Genomic DNA, 22603 nt, shown 5'->3' with positions numbered 1-22603 from the left:
CATCTGTGTCGACTGCTGAAGGTGGCCAGTGCCAATAATGGTATGTAATAATTATTGCATGCTGCTGCGAGAAGGAAACGGGAGTGAAATTCCTTAACCTGTCTAACTTTGCTAATAGGTGCTGGTTTTGTGGAGTTCATTCATCAATATTAAAAATGTGATATGTGGGCTTCTTAAAAAAAAAAAATAAAATAAAATACATTCAGAGTGTCACAGAGTATGCTTGGTATGATTTGTATATGCAGAAGTTGTGTGCGTTTTATATACAGCGTATACTCTGTGTGTGTGTGTGTGTGTGTGTGTGTATGTGTGTATATATATATATATATATATATATATATATATATATATATATATATATATATATACTCTTGTGTATATTACTTACATATATAATATATGCAATGTGAATATATTTAAATTTGTGTATGTATGTATTATGTATAAATTATCCCTCCACTTTTGTGTGTATGTACAACTATAATATACAATATGTGCATATATTTACATTTATATGTGCGCGTATATACATTTGTATGCATGTGTATATAGTGCATACTGTAAAAATAGACAAAAGCATTTGTTATCTCTGTGTATGCATATTTAATGAATGTTATATACATACACAATGTGTAAGCACATAATACTACTCTAGCTCACCATTTTCAGTTCTAAATCTTCTTCATATTAACCCTTCATATTAAAACTGGCTTTTCTCAAGCCAATGACCATTTCATATACTGCTTGTGCCTTTTTGTGGATTCTGTGTTATTCTCCATAATCGACATTCTGTCTGTAATGCTAGCTTTATTTTGCTGCTACAGTAACAGTGTATACAGTATTTAGGGGGCTAATTGGCTCTAAAAGCCTTCTTTTTGGTTGCTTTGAGCCTCGCTTAGCATTCACAGCAATGCTACATAAAAATATATAGCATCCATAAAGGCACTTTGAGCTTGGGAAAGGCACTATATAAATAAAAACTGTTATGAAATAATAGAATGAATGCTTCACGAGGGCTGCAAACTGACAATCGTAGCTATTCCCGCTGGCAGAATGCCACTTTGCTGTTTTGAATGTCAGTCACCTTTCATATAGTGCCTTGCATAGATTGCACACATCAGTTTAAAGAGTAGATTGAACGGATAAGCACACAACCTGTTAACAACGTGTACAATTTCTAAAGTCAAAAGATCCCTTATCAGTGGACGATTGTACACTACTATTTGACAAACAATGTCTAGGGCTTAGTAATTGAGTTGGATGGACAGGCACTCTTACTATCTGTTATAGAACTGTTTTAATCTCTTACACACTCTCTCACACACAGACATTCTTCTATTGGTCTTTCATTTAAAGTCAGGAATCGTTTGTTAATTTTACAGGATTAAGCTTCAAGCAGCATTGAGCCTAAATGTCAGCAACCTAGAGTTTTTTTACGTTCTTCCATCATTAAAAGGTTGATCAAGCATTCTAGCCTGAAAAGTGATTTGTGTACAATTAAAAAAATACAGTACATGCCATGATTAGAGTAAAGGTGAAACTCGCTCATTCTTGTGTAATGAACACTTATTACACATACAATGCTTACAGAATCATTCTATACTTATTGGCCTGTTTGTTGACTTGTTGTTTACTTAACTCCATTTGGTTTAGTCTGTTTTTTAGTTCTGAATTACAGCAATCTTTACTATATAGTGCCATTCATGTTAACATGAAGTGTTTCCATGGTATTTTGCTTTTCTCTAAAATGTATGTACGATTTCATGATCTATCATGATGAAGTATGAGGGCATGATGAATGGGTGTTCGTTTAGTCTTTCTGATGCATCCTGAAGTCTTCACCTGCACAAACAGCAGAGATTTGGGTGACTGGACAGATAAGACTGTTGGATTCTGGTATCATCTTTCTTTTTTTTTTCTTAAGCAGCAATAGTCTGTGTGAGCAACAGATAAGCTAGTGAATGCTAACTTGTGGTCTTTTTGCCAATAAACACAGTGTTTCCATTTACTGCACTGTTAATATCTGCCTTATCTCATTCATTATCAGGTGGGTAGTAATTTTATCTGCTCTTTTCCCTTCAGTGGGCTTAACATTACAAGAAGAGTTTCACAGGCACAAGTTAAGAATCAGTCTTAGGGACTACATGAAGTGAACATTAAGGATATTGTTTAATCTGCTGCATTCATTTATGCTTATGGGATCTTTAAAGACGATTATTAAAAAAAAAAAAGGATAATCTGTCACATATTGAGTATTTGTGGAGCAAAGCTGTATAGTGAGATTGGAAAATAAGCAGATGTTTACCATGGGGCAAATTTAATAGCATCACCTTACAACTGTTTTATGATTAAACAATCATCTTCACATCAAGGAATCCAACCAGTACATCTGGAGAGGCCAAACAATGAAGGAGATCATGTTCTGGCATTCGCTCATGATGTCAAAGTGGTATGCTGTGTGGACATCTCCTAACGTATCTGGCAAAGTGTCCCGTTGACGGTAGTTTAGAGAGACGCCATCAAAGGGGCAGGCCTCCATCTCCCCCACCTCTCTTTCTCTCTCTTTTTTATTTTATTTTGAAGACCAATTGGCAACTTTGTTCCTCCTGAAAAGCTCTTAACAAAAAAAAAGGGAAGGAGCCTTCTAGTCAAGCCTGAAAAACTCTGCCCACAAAGTCGATCTGAATATTATTGTTTTTTATGGAAAAAGGGAGAGTGTGTGCAAAGGAGCTCATTCAGTCTCTCCTGAATGGAGTATTCACTTAAAGTAAAAAAGGGAAAAAGAAAAAGAATTTGTGAGATGGCAAGTTGTTGTTTGAACAATGATAAATACATTTTAAACAAAAGGTAATTGTGTGAGGCAGCATTTTTTTGCAACTGAAGCAAATGTGGGCCTTTTTTTATACAAGGCTAAATTTCTGAAAAGGAGCCACAAAATCATTACTTTATTATTGTTGAAGTCTACCCATATTATTCTTTCATATACTCGGTTATCAGGTTGTCTGTGCATTTATCTGGTTTTATTTTTTTAATGTGTTGTTTTTTCATCTATTTTGTTTGTCCTTTGACCATTTACCTTACATTATATTTAAGTATTTGAATTTCTGTTAATGTACTTGTCTGTTAATTTTACTTACTTATTACTTGTCTGCATGTTTAAGAAGGTTTTTTTATTTATCTGCCTATCTGTTTCTGAGGGTTTCCAATTTATATGTCTATTCATGTATCTACATTCACTTTTCTATCTAGAAGTATATTTATGAAATAATCACAACTCAATATCTCTATTTACTGTTATACCCCTTCTATCTCTTTTACTTTTCTTAAAATAATCTTTAATATTAGCATCTTTGTTGGTTATTTCTGGAGCTGTTTGTTTACCAGTAGACCTTTTTCTTTTGGAATCAAATTATTAAATTTAGATAAAATTCTTTCCAAATGTGCAGTGTTGTCCCTTTCAAAAGTTAGAGCCTAACGCGTTGAAGGCACAGTGATGAGAATACCTGCCAGAAATGGCAAAAAAGTTCCAACTAACAAATATTATTACTAAAAAACGTATTTTTGCGCTTCAAATTCCTGCCCTTTTGCTGTACTTGCTCATGACTGGCCATTTTGGCTGTGAGTAATTCCATTTTTATGATGTTTATTAATGCGATTCCTTAGATCATTAATCACTCATTAAAAAAGAAAAGTCATTTGGTTTGATTTGCTTAGCAAATAAAATGTACTTTTGAATATCTGATTATTTATGAACAGAGAGCTAGATCCTAATTAAGCTTCTCTATAGAAATTCCCCTGGGGTGGAACTGGCGTTGACTTTTAGGGGCCTGACTCACATCTCTGTTCTCCCTCCAGAAAATAACATCCATATGTGATCCCTTTTTCTTTCTTTTTTCCTGTTCTCCCCCCAACAAAAGTAGAAATGACTCTGACTTGCTAAAAGTAAAAATGAGCCTGAAGGTGCTTCTTAATGAGAGCTAAGAAATTAATACATTGAGTCGAAGAGCTTTTCAATTCTGTATTATCAATTGATTTATTTTTTTTTTTTTTCCTCAGACTTTGTACTTCCTGTCTTGATGATTGTTCTTTTATTCAGTAATATCAGATGAGCACTCTATTTTCATTTAAACATTTTTTTTGCTCACTATTACATTTTACTGGTATATATTTTATATTGCATTTAAGTGCACACATTCACACAGTTTTCCTAAATGAAAATAAAACACTGACATGAAGAGCATACTGTATGATATGAAGTCCAAGGTGATGCATCATGTTTTTATTATTTCTTTGAGCAGCTTATCTTAACAGCTCAACAGCACTGATCTGCACATATGAAGGATTCATGAGAGAAGACTCTCGGGTATCGAGCAGCCCTTCCATTGTTCATGTCAAATTAGATCAAGAGGCTTTCGGCTTAGAAACAACACACAAACAACAACAGCAGCAGCTCTTCCTACATAAGCCGTAAAAGTTGTGCAGGTCCTGAACAGTTTTAATTCTTGTGGTCATTCTTGTCCATTAATTAGATCCTTCCCTCAACTTCATATTTTATCATTCTGAATCTTTATTTTTTCGTTTGTTATGCATGTATTATTAGACAGACAAATAGATAGAGCTTTGTCTCCCATGACTTTGTACTTTTGACTTGTCACCCAAGTACACGAAGAAGAGTTCACTTAAAAATAAACTCAAAGCAACTGCCTGAAAATGCTGCTGTACTAATCTTGTTATTATTATTATTATTTCTAATTTTTAGGTTGATGCTTGTATTCAAGGCGCGGTGCAACATTTGAAATACAATTGGCTACATTTCTTTTGTTTTTTCCTATAGGAGCACAGGCAGGTGACGTGACTTGTGTCAGTAGTGGGATTTGAACTCATAATCTTAGGGTTTGGAGACCAAAGCCTTTACCACTATGTCACGCTGTAACAAAACAAGATAATGTTTTATTTTTATATTTTAATATTGCAAGAGTGCTGGTAAGGCGTACATTAAATCTAAGGCCTCGCGTCTTAAAATACTTTGCAGAGCAAATCAAAAATAAGTTTTTACTTTAAATTGATATAGCAACGTAAAGCAGATTTGTATTCCGCCAAAAAGGCAGTTATCACAGTTTACTGTAAATGGATGTACTGGTAGTAGGGTACTATTTAATGGAAACCAGTTTTAGGAAGAACACACACTTTTTATTAGTTTGGTGCCTTCAACAGAAACAAAAAAACAAAACAAAAACACACACACAGATTTCATGTTTATGTTCTGCCATCCATGACAAAGTGCTTCTTGATACAGGCAAGCAGATTCCTCATTTATATAGTGCCTTCTGTGTTTACAATGTGATCGCAATACATTACACATTTGTACAGCAGCACTGATCTGCAAAAAAAGTAAATCTGAATACAAAAAATGTATATATTTTTACCATTCATAGAGACATCTGTGGCAAAGCACTTTTACAATACAATAAAATATGTTCCAAAATGAATATATTGCCTAATGGCCGGTTTATGCTTCATGCTCAGAACGCTTACGCACACACATCATGGCTGCCACGCGTTCCCAGCGTTATTTTGATGAATCCTCTGAGCGCATCTTCAGAAATTAACGCGTTTCAGTAGCTGCAAAAATCTGGGCGGTGTGGGTGTTCAAGATTTGGTACGCGACTTCAGCGTCATCGTTTACTATCAACGTGTGACCAATACGATCGATCTGCATGCTTCGATATTTGATGAATGGTTCAATGTAGTGAAGCAAATCATCAGACTTTAATGCTGACATGCAGATGTATTCAGGGTGCTTTTCTTCATCCATTTCTTGCATAGGCAATGCAAGTGTTGCGTATTTCCCATCTTAATGATGCGATACGTTGCAATTTATCACATACTGTCTCTACGCTCTGTGTTGCTATTGCCTCCAGATTTACTTAAAATATGTGCACCACTGTGACAGTACACTGCTTATATAGCAGCAGTGTCCTCAAGCTCATGTGTCACGTAGTGTTAGGTGTATCCTCGACCTTACAGTCCAAAGCACTTTGCAAAGTTAAACACGTGTAGGCAGCTCAACTCATTACAGAGCCTTCTGTAACAAAATACTGTAGAGCAGATGATTCGTTTTATATCTGATATAGTGCATCCAATGACAAAATGCTTCTTGACACAGGAAAACCTTCAATGACAAAGTATTTCACAGTATGAGTAAAAATTTCACAGTATGAGTCAAAACATTACATGTTTATACAGTGCCGTCTATGACAAAATATTTTGAAAAGTGAGAACTTCTGTCATGCATTCTATGATGAAAGTAATTCAGAATCCAAAAAAATACATTTGGCATTCATATAGACTGAGCGCTTGACAAAAGAAAACAAAAACGTGTCTGCTTTTTCTTCCTTGATGAGGTGCTTATAAAGCAAAAAAAAAAAAAGAACTCATTACAGAGCCTTCATGTGACAAAATACTTCAGAGTACAAGAAAATAGATTCTATGGTTCATATAGTGCCTTTTTTTGAGAAAATACTGTATATAGTCCCTTGCATGATAAAGTACTTCACTTTACAAGGGAAATCGTGTCGTAGTAAGAAATTGCCATTGAGAGCAAATTCCCTTCCAAAGTAAGCAGGAAGAGAGAAAGGTTGAAAGCACAATTTTACCTTGACGTAATGCATCTTTGAAGCACATATATGTTTATTTATTGCAATTATTATTCAAATTTATATATTGAGATCAATAACGTTGTGGTTTACAAAGGTGTCTTTCTTGACAAAAAGTGAGAACTCCTTTTGCGTCTTTGTGTAGTGCCCTCCGTCACAAAGTACTTCACAGTGCAAGAAAAGACATTTCACATAATGCCATGCATGAAGATGCACCTCAGAAAGTCATGGGAGTGGGGTGTGGTGTATAGTGTCTTCTCTAACGGTATGCTTTGCTACATTATATTTCATTTATAAATTCTTTTATGTCAAATTTACAGATTGTTTCAATAGTGATAGTTTAATCAAAAAAGAGTGGAATATATAAATGTTACAGATAAAGCATTACAGCAAAATGGGTGTCCCTCCATTTTGCACATCTTATTTAATTTTATATGTATTGCCAGCTTGCCTAAGTTATTTACATAGATTCATATTTATAGCAATAAATAAAAGGGTTTTGGAAAATGTATCTATGTATGTATGTGTGTGCTTATATAGCGTGAGCATATTTGTATGCTGCATGTGGTGTGCTGTTTGTGTTTTTTTACTTGACTTGTGAGAGTGGGAAGTGCACCGTATAAAAATAAAGGCAATTGAAGGTTTTACTTGCTATATTTTAAACCCTGTAATAAATTCTCTCAGCCTCATTTATAACATCCAGCCTCCCATTTTTAGCATTCTGTTTCTTTAGCATGCCATTATGTTAATTTATTGCGGCCATCCATCTTTTTTATCGTTTAGTTATGCTCATCATAAAAAGAATGATAAGTTTGTAAACTTTGCATACTGTTTTAAGCTGTTTTTTATCAGGCTTAATGTTGAAGCTTGTTAATTTGACCAAGTGTTTTGAATTTTCACTTTGTATCTCCATCCGTTCTCTCTTGTGAGCAGCTCATAAACTGAACGAGGGGACAGGGGAGGGGAATCGAAGGAAAGCACAACCGTCATCTAATTGATAAAAATGTGAAGCCCTGTATCCTGTTTGGATTTTACCTATCTACAATTTGCACCGTGGAGCCGTTTCATCTAATTCAGATTTGCAGTAAATCACAGGCTTTCCCACTGCAATGAAACCAAGCTTTGATGGAAGCCATACTTTGCTTTCACTGTCCCAGTTATACTGGCTGAGTGGGCTGCCTTAGGTTACACTAGCACTTTGAAATCAGTTCATTAATAAAAGGCCGTGACAACATATTTACAGCTTTTAATTTTTAGCAGAGCTTTAGATTTCCCATAAACAACACCATGTAGTATTTTATAGAATCTCCTCCTCCCCCTTCCGTGCTTGAAAGATAAAGAAAAAGAAAGGGAAAAAAAAACAGAAATGACTGATAACACCATCCCAGTTTCACAATCTGTGATCTCTCTCTCCCCCCCGAAAATATATTTTAAACTCTTTAAGATGAATTAAAAAATCCTGCTCTGCAGAACACTAATGATAACGAAAGTGAAATGATAGACTTCAAAGAACACAAATAAGAAGATTTAAAGTTCCACTTTTCATGTTTAATTTCTGGCAGAAAAAAGTTCAGCTCAAGGTTAAGTTTTTATTGTATCGTTCTCTACTTTTCCCTCTGCTTTGTGTGTATCATTTTTTTTTTTTCTCTTTCTTTTCGCAGACAGAGCTCCCACACAGTGGACGCTTGGTTTTTATTTAATACATATTGGGGTATTAATCACTTCAGTATTTCCTTTGCAAAGATTTCTTTTATCAAATTTATTGTTTTGCTGCTCGGGACAATAATGGGTGTTTAATTACTCAATAAAAGCGGTTTATAGATTTCATTTCTCCTGTGGGCAGGACAAATGGTATTGATTTTATACTTGCCTGCAACATGAAACTGAGTAAAGTGCAATTAGAATTCTCTGCCTGCTAAAGTGGAGAAGATATTCTCAGATGCAGGTCCACAGAAAGAAAGAAAGAAACAAACAGACAAAAAAAAAAATTGAACCTGATTTAACTTGGCAAATATTTAGCATTTGTTTTCAAACTAATAAAGCGTGTATCACGCTGAAACTTTAGTGTGTATGTATGTATACTTGTATCTCTCAAATGTGTGTGTGTGTAAATGTGAAAGATGAAGAGAGTATGTACATCTGTTTGTACCTGTAATAGATATATTATACATACAGATATATAAAATATATTGTGTGTTTACGTATATATGTAAGAGAGTTATATTTATGTGTGTTTAAATGTATGTGTGCGTGCGTGAATGTCTTCTTTCGGCTGCTCCCGTTAGGGGTTGACAGCGGACCATCTTTGTCCGCATATTGATTTGGCAAAATTTTACACCGGATGCCCTTCCTGACGAAACCCTCCCCATTTATCCAGGCTTGGGACCAGCACGAAGAAACACACTGGTTTGTGCATCCCCTGTGGCTGGGGGTGTGTATGAATGTATACGTATGTATATATGCACACACATACAGTATTTAAGTATAGGGGTGTGTGTTTTATACATAAATATATTTAAGTCTGGGGTGTGTGTATATACATATTGAAGTATACAGTATGTGCTTGTGTGTGTACTGTATATACATTTTTATATATAGGTTTGTGTGTGTTTATGCTTAACTATATTTGTCAAGGGTGGTGTGTGCATACATATTGAAGTGTAGGTGTGCGTATATACAGTATACCTATTTAACTCTGTGTGTGTGTGTGTGTGTGTGTTTGTGTGTGTGTGTGTGCTCTGTATTTACATATTTAAACATACTGTTGGTGTGTGTGTGTGTATATATACATATTGAAGTATCTGGGTGGGTGTGTGTCTTCATATTGAAGTATTAGTGTGTGTGTGTATATATATACCTATTTAACTATACATGTGTGTGCACTGTATATGTCTATTTAAACATATTGTAGGTGTTTGTGTTTATATATACTTATTCAAGTATAGGGCTATGTGTGTGTATACATATTTAAGTATGAGAACATAAAACATGAAGAAGAAGAAGAAGAATATTTGAGTATGGGATGTGTATCTGTGAGTGTGTGTGTGTGTGTATATGTGTGTATATATATATATATATATATATATATATATATATATATATATATATATATATATATATATATATAGTACATGTATGCGTGTGTGTATATGTATGCGATTATTCCAGAAGTATGTGTATTAATCACACATAAAATATATGCAAACACATATATGGATAGAGAGATATATATATATATAGATGGATATTTTATACGTATGTGTTAAAAGAATATGTGATTAACATAATGTGTAGTGTATTTTGATTGATAGATCAATATATAAGTGGAACTTTTGAGGAGCTACATCATTGTGCATCTAGTAAAAGACGCCATAAAAGGAAGATGATACCTTTTGTGTGTTTACCTTTTTATCACATCATATCTGTACTTTTAAATTTTTCACTTAGAAATAATCTTTATCTTTTTTGTGATACATATTTGGATCTCTCATTTCATATAAGATTAATACTTTAAATAGATGTACTGAAAGAGAGTGCTCATTGTGAGAATTTGACATTGACTATTAATGGTGGAGTTCAGACAGTATCTGAAGATTAAAGCCGATGTCACATTTTGGGACTTCTAGTTGTTGGGTATGTCTGTCTTACTGACTGCTGTTGCTGATCTTGTCGCTGGGCTATGTCAATATAACTGACTGAGAGTCACTGGGCATGTCACTTATAACAATTGTGTGCCGACTTACCAGCACAGTCCTGCTTGCCCCTTTTCGGGACATGCTGTAACACCAGCCTAGTGAAGCCGGTATTGGAGGAAATGTTAATGGCTAATGCAAGTACTGCTGCCATCTCGGACTCTTTTTTTTTTTCTTCTTCTTTTCTGTCATGATATGCAAAACATGAGACGTCAGATTCACAAACTTCTCTTTTGTTTCTTGGGTCCAAAACACCCGTGTTCTTCATTTCCCCATCACTGTGGGGAAGTGTGGCATTAGATGATTGGTTTTAAGGGATTGTGATTATGGAAATGGAGGCTAAAACTGAAAACCATTGAAAAAGTTGTGTAATGTGACATGGCCTTAATTCCTCCAGGCTCAGTTTATCTTTTGTGTATATTTTTTTTCCTGCCTTCAGTAGTGTATTTGCAGTTTGTGGATACATGCTCAACATATAATGTACTGTTTATATGTTTAAAATAAGTGTGTTCTACCTCTCGGATTCAATGTCCTGCTCCCTTAACATTGTCAATGTAAAGTTTTGCATGTTCTCTCTGTGTCTGCATATGTTTGTCCAAGGGTTTGTCAGGTTAACTTTTAGTTCTAAACTGTTCCGGTATTTGTGAGTGAGGCTGTTTGTGTGAATGGCTCCTTGCGATGGACTGGTATCCCCTTCCTCTGTTGCTTCTTGCCAGTATGTCCTGGGATTGGCTCTGTTACCACTGTGAACCTGAATACAGTTAAGCAGGTTTCAGCAAATATTGAAATGTATGCAACTTACCCTCTGGTTAATTTGAAATATTCTGCTTGCTACTGCAATAAGGAGGTCCAATCTCTTCTTCCCTAGCAATTGTGCAGTTGGACCTAAAATTGCATTATGTAGATGATGTGTTTTTTTTAAATAACACCCTGTTGCTGAATTCTTCTGCAACAATCCTTTACATCTGTGTCCCTGTGTTTATGTTTATGAACTTAATTTAAAATAACAACTGGGACCTGCCATTCAAGTTCCTTTTATAATTTTAAAATCTTTGATCTTGTCAGTTCTTAATCTTAGTTTGCTTAAACTGAAAAGGTCCAGCTCTTTCAGTCTCTCTTAAAAGTTCATACTATACTGACTGAAAGAAACTGAGGCAGTATTTTAGTAAGTAGGAGCAAGAGAAGAGACTTTGTCATCCCTAAAACCAACTATACTTTTACCGAACCCCAAAACGAGTTTGAAGTGGTTGAGAGCCAAATAAGCAAAAACCACAAAGAAATGCATGCTAGTCTTTAGGTCTATCCATCAAACTCGGATACTGTGGAAGTAAAATGGCCTAGTTTTATGCCGTCACGCACCTATGATGTCACAAACAGACAATGCTACAGTTACTGTGGCAAAATAGAAGTTAACGTGAAAAACAATATGGCCTTTTGGAAACACTCCAAAAAATAATAACTATGATAAATAAAAAATGACCCAGAAATGTGTAGTTCTCAGGTTTTAAAACTAGAATAAAACCAATAAATATTTCCAAACACGTACCTGAAGGGTATAAAAATGTTTAAAGAACATGGAGTACAGCATACTATAACACAGTACTCCATATGGTGCCTCACTACTGCAGTTTTATAGTTTAATCGTTATTTCCCTTGAATTAGAGTCTTGGTGAACACCTAGAATGTCTGTACGAGTCCTAGCCATCAAGTATGTACATATTCTGCAACAGTTAATCAAAGGTTGTCTTGCTTTCTCCTGTGAATCGGCTCACAAACCCTTAAAACTGGCCATTTGCAGCAGGCGGCTGTCCTAGTGGGTGCCAAGGGCATCTGGCAGCGAGCGGCGGTAGCATGGGTGACAGTCAATCATGCAATAGCACTCGGCTGGTTGTCTACTACCAGCTGGTGATGAAAGCACTTTGGGAGAGGAGGGTAATGGATGTCAGTTTTGGGCTGTAGGATTGTGTGCCGTCTGTTTTTGAAGCCTAGGCTATGAAACTATGTTTTTGTACAAATGTCTTTAAGTAAAATAAAAAGTACAACAGGTCAAAATATGAAAACTATCCTTTAGCCAAGCAAGTATTTTAGTTAATATTAAATTGTAAGCTTCTGTGCTTATTATAGTTAATGTCATTATTAAAGAAACACCTCTGTCGGTATACTTTGAATACTTGATTATCCGAAATCTCATCTCAGTCTGCCTACAAGGTTATGCATCAGTGCGGCTTGTTTTTTGTCACGTTGAGCCACACTGAAAAGACGGCATAAAACCAAGCAACTGCTACATGGGGAGGAAAGGTACTAAGGTTCTCCTTTTTCACTTTCTGCTTCTGGTGTCTCTTAAGTTCTTTTCCTAAGTGTTAATCCTGACCCACAGAAGTGCCCTGAGCTGTGTGATAATTTCCGTGATAGGCTTCAGTCCAGCTCCACATCTAAGCAGTTTCAAATAGATGCCTGAGGTATAAATATCGGTATTATAACTTTGCTAGTTTTACTGGTATTTTGGAAACTAAATCAAAGTAATAGGCAAAACAAAGTAATAAGCCTAAACTTTAAATGTTTGAAAAATGGAAAATTTAAAAATAGAGTAATTTATGACAAATTAAATAAACAAGGAACAGAAACTTAGATGCATTATAAACATATTTCATACCGTTCTTTTGGCTATTACACAAAGTATAAAATTGGAAATGAAATAAACAAACCAGTAGCTGTCATTTTTCTCTTAATCTAGACCAGCGTCGCTTGGGGTGGCTAAGCCTGTTTTAGCTAGCATAGGGCACAGGGCAGGAATAAACCCCAGAAAGGATGCCAGTCCATTGCAGGGCAAACACACACACTCATGCACAGGCCAATTTAGCATCGTTGACTCACCTAACGTGCCTGTGTTTGCACAACAGGAGGAAACCCACACAGCAGACGGGCGTTTGACGTGCAAATTCCGTGCAGGTAGGACTCCTTTTCCATGCCACCGTGCTTCCCACCAGTAAATCCATGTAGAAAAGGAATTATCATTCATTAGAAATCCATCCATCCATTATCCAACCCGCTATATCCTAACTACAGGGTCATGGGGGTCTGCTTGAGCCAATCCCAGCCAGTGCAGGGCGCAAGGCAGGAAATGAACCCCGGACAGGGCGCCAGCCCACCGCAGTTCATTAGAAATGGATTCCTTAACAAATGACAGCATTAGAAATGGATATTTTATCATACTTAGCTGGCAACCTTATTTAATAAATGTATACAGTGTAATGCATACATATATATTAACATCATCATTATGATACATTTTTTAGTACTTTTAATTATTGCATTGTAATGAATAATGTGATATGTAATCATCACACTGAGCTGAGTTGACCATGCAACCCAGCAACCACCTTGATAATCCAGCTATTTATTTAAAGACCTGATTTTTCTATATATTGGATTATGGCAGAATCAGGTGTAAGGCAGTAATTATTGTTCTTTTTTGCTGTGTCTGGTTATGAAAACGGGATACAGTGCTGCCCATAGAATAAATTCAAAAAATAAATCAAGACTTTTACATATGTATTCTCTCAATCATATATTTTTTTATTATGTGGTTTTGTGGTGAATTCTGAATAAACCTCCTATCAAATTTTGCTTCCACAAAGAGGAAAATTCCAGCTATACTGACAGAGTATTCAGACGTTTGTACATTTGGCACACATACAAATTTAACATGCCTTCTTAATTTAGGTGGTTATGCCTGCACTCTGTAATATATTTGACAAGCTGATGATAGTGGCTTTTTGGGGAAAACCAAACACTGTAATATAAAACAGCTTTGGGTTAATGCATACAGATGCATGCCTCCTTTTTTATTTTTGCCTGATATAGATAAGAAATAATATAAAATATTAATCCGGATCTGGTTGCTTTTGTCTGATTTAATCCAAGTTTGACAATACAGGGTTGAGCTTCACAAGCTTATGGCCTCAAGAGAAACTTTTTGTCTATAAGCGAGTGTTGGGAGCTGTGCTTGTAGTTGGTGAAATAAACGTCATGTCCTGAAGCTTGAAATCTAGTGTCATTCTGTCACTGGGATTCCTTTGCTGTGTCTCTTGGGTATATGCAGAATACCCAGCCTTCGCCCAGTAGAATTTTCCGATAATGTGTGGTGAATAATAATAAATTTGCACTGCATTACACCAAAGTTAAAAAAGCAAATGGATACATATAATCTGCCAGATATTGTAATGCTATAAATGTCTGTGATGTTACATAGGAAAGATGAGCAGACACATTACTAAGAATGACAGACAATAGGAAGGAGGCAACTGGTAGTGCTCACTCGGAGAACCAAATGGTTTGGCTCCTGATATATGCTAGAACACTAAACGCCATTTCAAGAAGGAAGAAATTAAAAACTTCAAGTGATTTGGGTTAGTCAGGAAAAATGGACGAACAGCAGGCAGTTGAGAAAAAGACTAAAACATGCTCTGAAGACTTTGAAAGAGGAGCGATTGAAAATGAACAAAAACCAGAGATGAATGAAAATAAGAAACCTAGACGGTAGTTTGGATCACATACACACACAGAAATGCAAAAAACCAAGTAATGCCTGAAAACGACAAGAAAGAAGACACGTTTATGAATTGCAGAAGTAAATGCAAAGTCCGCTTCAGCCAATGTCAGGGTACACAACTTCTAGTCAGAGGGTATGTCAATAACTTGCTGCTTGAATGGAGCTGAAGTGCGTGCAAAGGGTTTAAAGGTATAGTGTGTGTTCAGCTGAAATCTGTCCTTTCCAAAAACAACCCCCTTTTAATCTTGGAATGTAACACATGAGAACTTAAATAGACAAAAATCTCTTCTATTTGTGAGGTTCGGAGCAACGGTGTTCCTGTTTCCTCATTATCACTGCGTTTTATTCATTGATCTTCTGGGTGAGCATTCATTGGTTGTCAGCTTCCATGCATGCAGAGCCTGCAACCTGTGACTTAATTTGTCCCAGTGAATTGCTGGGTATGTCACACTACGTGACTAGAGGTAATGAGATCACGCTATTACTGCCATAGACTTGGTAGGATTATATCAATTAAGTCTACAAATTGAAATGGCTGGAGAAGTCCTGTAATGTGACAGGGCCTTTAGACTCTCCTTGGTAAGAGAAGGAGCCTAAAAACAACAAAAAATAACACCGCAGCAACGTCATTGTTCAGTTCAAATGATTAGACAGATTGTTTTTGGATATTTAAGGTTTTTGAACTACTCATTGTGCAGAGCACCATAGCCTTATCCCTACAGAAAGCAGACTTGGATGATATGCTGGTTCACTGCATATAAACTGTATGGCTTATTGGGTAAAATGTTAAACTGTGAATCATTGTTTTCAGTTCTAGCTCCACCACTTACTTTCTCAGTGAGTATAAGCAAGTCCAGTTACTGAATAACAGATTTAATCTTCAACTGTGGCTTTTGTCCTATTTCCTCATATTATTGACCTATAGCAGTTTTTAAACCTACCACACATCAAAAACATGTGCTCAAATTTGAAGGATTTTCAGCAAAGTCAGAAGATCCCTGTTATTTAGTCTTCTTTCATATGATTGAAGTAATCCTTCCAAGTGGTTATGTAGATAATGTCAAGATGGAGGTATTTTACTGCAGTACCTTAGCAACATTAGAGGACTCGCTGTGGTCATTTTATTATGGAAGGTTGACAGGGTTACATAAAGACCTAATGGCATTGTCTGAAACTGCTACTGCTTCAAAGACAAATAAATAAATGATAGAGCAGAATCCGTCATTCTGAATATTTGAAGCTGTTGTTTCATTAGGCATACTGTGGATTATAACATGCATGTTGTATTCTTTTTAGTTTCAAATGGGTAATGTGTGGTGTTGTATAACAGGCAAATTTAGAAATATGTAGATACAGTTACTTAAAACCAAAACTGGACACACCTAGACTTCTTTTCAGTAGACTTTTATAACTAATCCATAACTAAATTATGATTTTGGTTTTTTTTAGGGATTGTATTTTCATGCTGATAATGTTAGAATATGTGTCCTTGAAGAGTGTGACTCATGAAACTACTCAGCATGGCAAAAGTAGTGTACGCTGCATTGTGGCTTTTACAATGGTCTGGAAAACAGTACCTTCTGTGTGGATTTTCTTATCAAAATGATGTCTAGTTTCATATTTGCAACATGCTATAGGAGTACATAGCACATTTTCCTAACAAATGTAAGTACTTTGCATTAATCTATGCCAAATTGGTAAGGTTAATTGTCAAAATTGAAATGATAAAGGAATGGAAAACTTACAATAAGAAGTAATTGTATCAGATAACTAATTTAAATCACACCATTGGCATGAGAATAACTTGATGCCACTTGAATTCAAGAGCTATTGTTAAATCTTAGTGAGTAAGTGCTGCAAATATGAAACTTTTTTATTATTATTGTAAGGAGGGGTGGACAAGGGTTAATAGTCTGTCTCTTTTAGTACAGCTCATTTCCTTATGGCCTTGGTATGGTGATGTTCTTTGTTATACTTAGAATCCAATTTATTAGTGCATTGCCTCTTTTCTTTTTGAGTGTCAGAAAGAGTGAAAAGTATATATTTTTTTCTTTTCTTCTCCTCTGACCAGAAAGGCTTGTTTTAATAAAATGTTACGTTTGCTGCTTTGTCTTCAAATCAATCTCACTGAGTGAATGAAACAATCTTTAGTTTATATAGTGCCTACAGAGCACTCCATCAAAGGCTGATTTAAAAAGCAAGCAAAAAATGAAGATCAACGCTATAATGTACAGAACAAGATTCTTCATTTTCTTCCCCTGAACCCCTGTGAAACAGAAGAGCGAGTATTCTGTGAAGAAAGAAAGGGAATGGTTTGACGTTTTTGTTCTCTGATTGTGTGTCTCTCTTTTTTTTTTTTCTTTGTTTAAAGTGGTATTACTGGCTATGAAGCCAATTCACATTTAAGCAAAGCCTGACCTCAGGTTGTTTATATTGATGAGAGGGATTTGTTTCTTAATAGAATTGTATCTAATTAATTAGCTTTTAATTGGACGAAGTACAACATGCAAATGCAGCAAGTTTGGATTTGTAAATGTGAAGCCATTTTTCGAAAGGCCAGAAGCTTCTCTCGTTTCCCCCCAGAACACAGCCTTGCTAAACCTGCTACAGGATTGCTTTATGCTTTTCCTGGCTAGCACTGTAATAATTCTGATAAAGCTAGAAATGTGCTCTTTTGCTGAAGGCATACCTTCTGATTGCAAGATTATGTGGGCCCTTGGTCACGAAAGATTAAATTGTATTTATCTGTGCAAGCATTATAAATGACTGCAATAACAATAAAACTGAGCAATTTAATGGATAAATACTGTACTATATTAGCAAGCTGTGATAAATCAGTCCAATATTCTGTTAGCCTACAAGTACACTGTGCTGTTCCTTTGTTTTCTTTCCTATGCACTGTTCGATGTTGTGCTTCATTCTCATTAAAAATAAAGAATGTGCATAAAAGGGAAATTTTAGACTTTTTAACAATAAAGTTGCGCAGAATAAATGCTGCATAAATAAATCAATACCTGCAATGCATTATAACCCAAGTCTCATTTTTAAGTAATAGAAATATTTGATGATAATGCCATTATTTTATTTTACAGTTGCTAATTTTACTGTTTCAATCTAGTGACTTCTCAGAGTTCACTGTGAGTCCACCTCTGCATCCATAAGTGGTCCGGCGCAATTAGTTCTGCAGACCTGTGGAAACTTTTTGACGTTAGAAGGTTTGGTTAGGGATGTTTGAATTTAATCACAGTAAAAGAACATTCTTAAACCTGCCTTATCTCATTCTGGTTTGTGAGGGATTGGAGCCTGTCTTAGTAGAATTGGGTGCAACAAGGGATACAGGGCGCACTTCCATACACACACACACACACACACACTTATGATCGGCCAGGGATTAGTTTAGCATTGAAGTCGCAGCAAAGATGAGGTTATGTGATAAATTCTAGCCAGTTGAAGCTATGCATTTGAATAAGACCACACGTAACAATTATGGTTATCTGGTGTCTAATTAAAGTTTACAGCAAAAATTACCAAAATAAAAAACACTATATCACCTAGATAATTTTATTTGTTAGGTTAGTGATTTTTTTAAAATTGTGTATTTGATTTTTTATGTGCCAATTTGGATTGAGCAGGTCAGTTGATTTTTTTTTCTTCTTCCAATTTCTTATCTAAAACTTTTCTTTTTGAGTTGCCGTATGTCTGATATATTTTTTAATACTTTTAATCTTTTCACTGTAATTAATAATGTGATATGTAATCTATATGTCGAACTTAAAGATGCACTGGCATGAAAGCTAAAAGAGTCTGCCTATACTTTTTAAATATAAATTGTTTAGCGGTCCTTACTGTCTCTGTCACATGTTGTTCTCTTGTGCTGCTGACTAAACTGGATTCTTGGAATCTCCTATAGTGACATAGGTGCCTGAACTCTTGTGTAGAAAGAGTCAGTCATATATTCTTAAAGTTCATTCAACATCAGAGATTAGTCTAACGAGAGGAGACCATTCAGTCCATCAAGTTCATTTTTTTAAGCTAATAGTTAAAAGCTGTGTCGCATCACATGACTTCTAGTCTTAGTGTATGGTAAACTTGCCACTGTAGTTGCTGACCACGTCACCAGACGCTGTCTCTCAAGTCTCATTCCACTGAATGCCAACTTTTCAGCACAGTCGCGCTTGCCCCTTTTACTGACAGCCAATAACATGTTGCTTGATGTAGTCAGTGCTGCAAAAGTTTAAAAAGATAAATAAATAAATATATAATCTTCATTTGGATCTTGATCTTTGTTTGTCCACGAATGAATGAGAAGAAAAAGCACTAGATGGCAGTAGAGAGACGGCTAAAACATAGGCATTGCATTAAGAATCTTCTCCAGGCTTATACTACTGAAGACTGTAGTATGTCAGTCACACCTCAAAACACAGACATTCAAACTAAACAAATTGTTGTGCTTTAAATTAACTAAAGAGATCTTCATTTAGATCTTGATCTTTGTTTGTGCGCGAATTTCACACATGCGTGGACCACCTTCCAGTTTAGTACGTTGTTGTTACTCACTGATGTCTACAATGTGCCAGAATAACAAAAGGGGTGATGGACATTGTTACGCTGGTTAGCTCCTGAGGCCTGGTTAGAGAATGAGATTGCCGAAGATAAAAGGTATGTGCCTACATAACATATGAACGAAAGAAAGACAGTGGGTAAAATGAATGACAACGTAACAGCATGTTCCGGAAATTAATATTGTTATGTTGTAGCCGGCAAGTGCTGCGCTTCTGACAGTTGTACCGTGGCTTGCTCACATGTCAGTGAAGTGATCCCTATTTATGCTTTAAAGAGCCTGGATACCCATGTCTCTCCCTTTTATAACCATTGCTCCGTGTATATTGCCTTACTCTTTGGATTGCCACAAAGCAACCTGCGAGATTAGAGAAAGATTGAGAAGACATCGTGAGAGGAAACGATAGCGTTGTGAAAACGAGACGGACTGTGAACGGACAGAAGCATAAATGCTTCTACACCACCACATAATTACTATTCGGACAGTGATTCCGAGTAGGCCGTTCCTATCTAATCAATGTCCAAGGGTTTTCTTTTGTAATTTTGTTTCCCTTATAAAAAAAATCATGATGCTGTGCGACAAAGGACCCAGTTCACGACTGGCAACCGTGTTTAAACAGGGAGCCCTTCATAGACAACTTTAACACGCAAGCGTGTTGGCGCACATATAGTATATATATATATATATATATATATATATATATATATATATATATATATATATATATATATATATATATATATATGGCCTTCCCCATGCCCCCCATTCTGCTATGATATGTAAAACACAAGACATCAGACATACAAGGTTTTCTGTTTCTGAGGTCCAAAACCTCTACATCACTCATTCCTCATTGCCGCATTATATGCGTTCTGCTTCCGGAGCAGTGTTCATTCGTTGTCAGCTCTCACGCACACAGAGCCTGTCCTTACAACTAAAGACAAAATCAGACCTCCTTAATTTTGTTGGGGCTGGTTGTGGATTAGTTTGAGCGAGTTGCTGGGTGTGTCAGATTATGCGACCAGTCTGCTTCTGACCTGCCAAGATTATGTTAATGACAGCTACGATTAAAAATCGCCAAAAAAGTCATCTAGCGTGATGTGGCCTTAAGCTGTCCTGGTTTTCCATGCAGATACTTCTTAAAGGTTGACAAGGTTTTCGCTTCAGCTCCGTGTCCCGGTAGTTTGTTCCAGATTCTCTCTCTCTTTGAATAATGTGGCTTCAGTCCTAATTGCACTTCCCTGTAATTCTTATTGGCATCCTCACATGCATGTATCGCTATTTTGCCGAAAGAATTTGTCTGGATCTGCTTTCGCATACATAATTTGCTTTGTTACTTAATGTCTGTGCGTTACTTTCCCTTGTTGTGCTTAAGTGGAAAGTGTCATCATAGGGTGAAAATGAAGGGGTTTTGTAACAGGAAATCTTTAAAGCATTAATACCGATGTCAAGGGAAGACCTTAGTGTACCTAAGGGTTAGTGAAAACAGAAAATTAAAAGATGTTATTCCTTCTTTTCATGGAAGCAGTTTTGTAAACATTTTCCAAACTGACTGTAATGGAAATTAAGGGTTAGGTGTTAGTGGGGTATATCTATAAAGCTACTCATTAATGGACAAAGGAAGCTAATATGCTTAGAAGAGGAACGTTCATGATGTTGCAATTGGAAACTTGTTAAGGTTTGAAGGATTTTCTTCACAGAAAGAACCCTAGATACATGGAATAAATTTCCAAGTTGCGTGGTGGAGAATAGGACTTTAGGGATCTTCAAATCATGACTTGATATTATTTTGGAGAATCTAGGTGAATAGTATTGGCCAGCTTGGTAGGCTTAATGGCCTGTACTCCTCAATATTCTAAGAAAAGTACGTAATAGGCAGTGTCAGTTTGTCTGAGTTACCAATCCTTATAAATGTATTTATTTTAATATTTCTTATGTATGATCAATTCAGATAAGTGCAGATGAGAGTTAATCTCATAACCTTAAAAGACCAAATTTCAGATAATGAGAGCAATGCACTAGCTAAGACCCTAGGTAAAGCAGCAAAGAATTATTTTCTAAATGTTGAAAGAATAAGTGGGCTTAAATGTTCGAATGGGTCAGTCGGCATGTGCACAAGAAGTTGTTTACCAAAATGATGAATATTTTTCCTATTTATAAAAAAATTGGTTTGTTTTTGGCTGTCATTTGTGCATGAATCTGCTTTTACTTTAATACAATATTTTAAAAAGATGAGCCTGCAAATAACGCATACACCCTTTTCCTAATATCTCTTATTCCGTTACAAGTAGTTTCTTTGCCAGAACAAAGGTCATGAAACACTCCTAAATGGGTTGCTCGTTTATTGTGAGGTTCACTTATGTGCCCAGGGTCCATTTAAATTCCCTGCTAGATCTAACTTTCACATTTTTAGAATGTGGAGAAGAAAACGGCCTACCCAGTGAGATCCCATGTGAATATGGTGCTAACATGAGAGTTTCACACAAAAGATGGCTGGTCTGTGAATAGAATTTGATCTCTGGAGTTATGCAAGAGCAAAGCTAACCATTACACCATCATATTGCCTAAAAATAATTACAGTAACAGTTTTATTTAGTAGATTCCTAATTTTTCATTTTCTACATTTGTGGGGGAGAATAAATTCAAATTTAGTTGTGAGCAAAACGTCCGAGCATCTGTGTATTTCATATTACAAACATTAGAAATTTGACAGGTAAGGAAAGACGGCAAATTGCAAAATATTTGCATCAAATTAAACAATTTTGTAAAGGTAGATATTAAGAAGGACAGAGATTGAAGAATAATGAAAAGAAAGCAGCATATCCTAGTCTGCACATCTACTGTTACATACTTGTAAAGAAGGTCCACTTTAGTTTTTCTTGCTGCTTTACATCTCCTGAGTCTTGGATTCAAATACTCACCTAATCTTTGTTTGTGTGAACTTTGCTTTTTTACTCTCTTTGCTCAGGCTTTCACTCTTGCCACATTTCAAAGACGCTTATTTTCGAGGCTATGCAGCATTGTGTGTGTGTGAGTATGTGAGCGCACACAAGTGAATGTGACTTGCCCAATACTGTTGATAAGCTGTATGTGGTAACTTCTACCTCCAAAAATTTACCTCAGTGTTTTTGTAAATTGTTGA

At 35.9% G+C, this 22603-nt stretch overlaps 1 protein-coding gene across 3 annotated transcripts in view; it reads left to right on the top strand.

The window, feature by feature from the left end:
• Positions 1-22603, top strand: part of fign (fidgetin) — a 199701-nt gene that overhangs the window by 13751 nt on the left and 163347 nt on the right. The window lies entirely within an intron of this gene.

The sequence above is a fragment of the Polypterus senegalus genome, chromosome 6 (genome assembly GCF_016835505.1).
Source record: "Polypterus senegalus isolate Bchr_013 chromosome 6, ASM1683550v1, whole genome shotgun sequence".
Lineage (NCBI taxonomy): Eukaryota > Metazoa > Chordata > Cladistia > Polypteriformes > Polypteridae > Polypterus > Polypterus senegalus.
The sequence above is the reverse complement of the archived record's forward strand: the minus strand, read 5'-3'. Positions and strand labels throughout refer to the sequence as shown.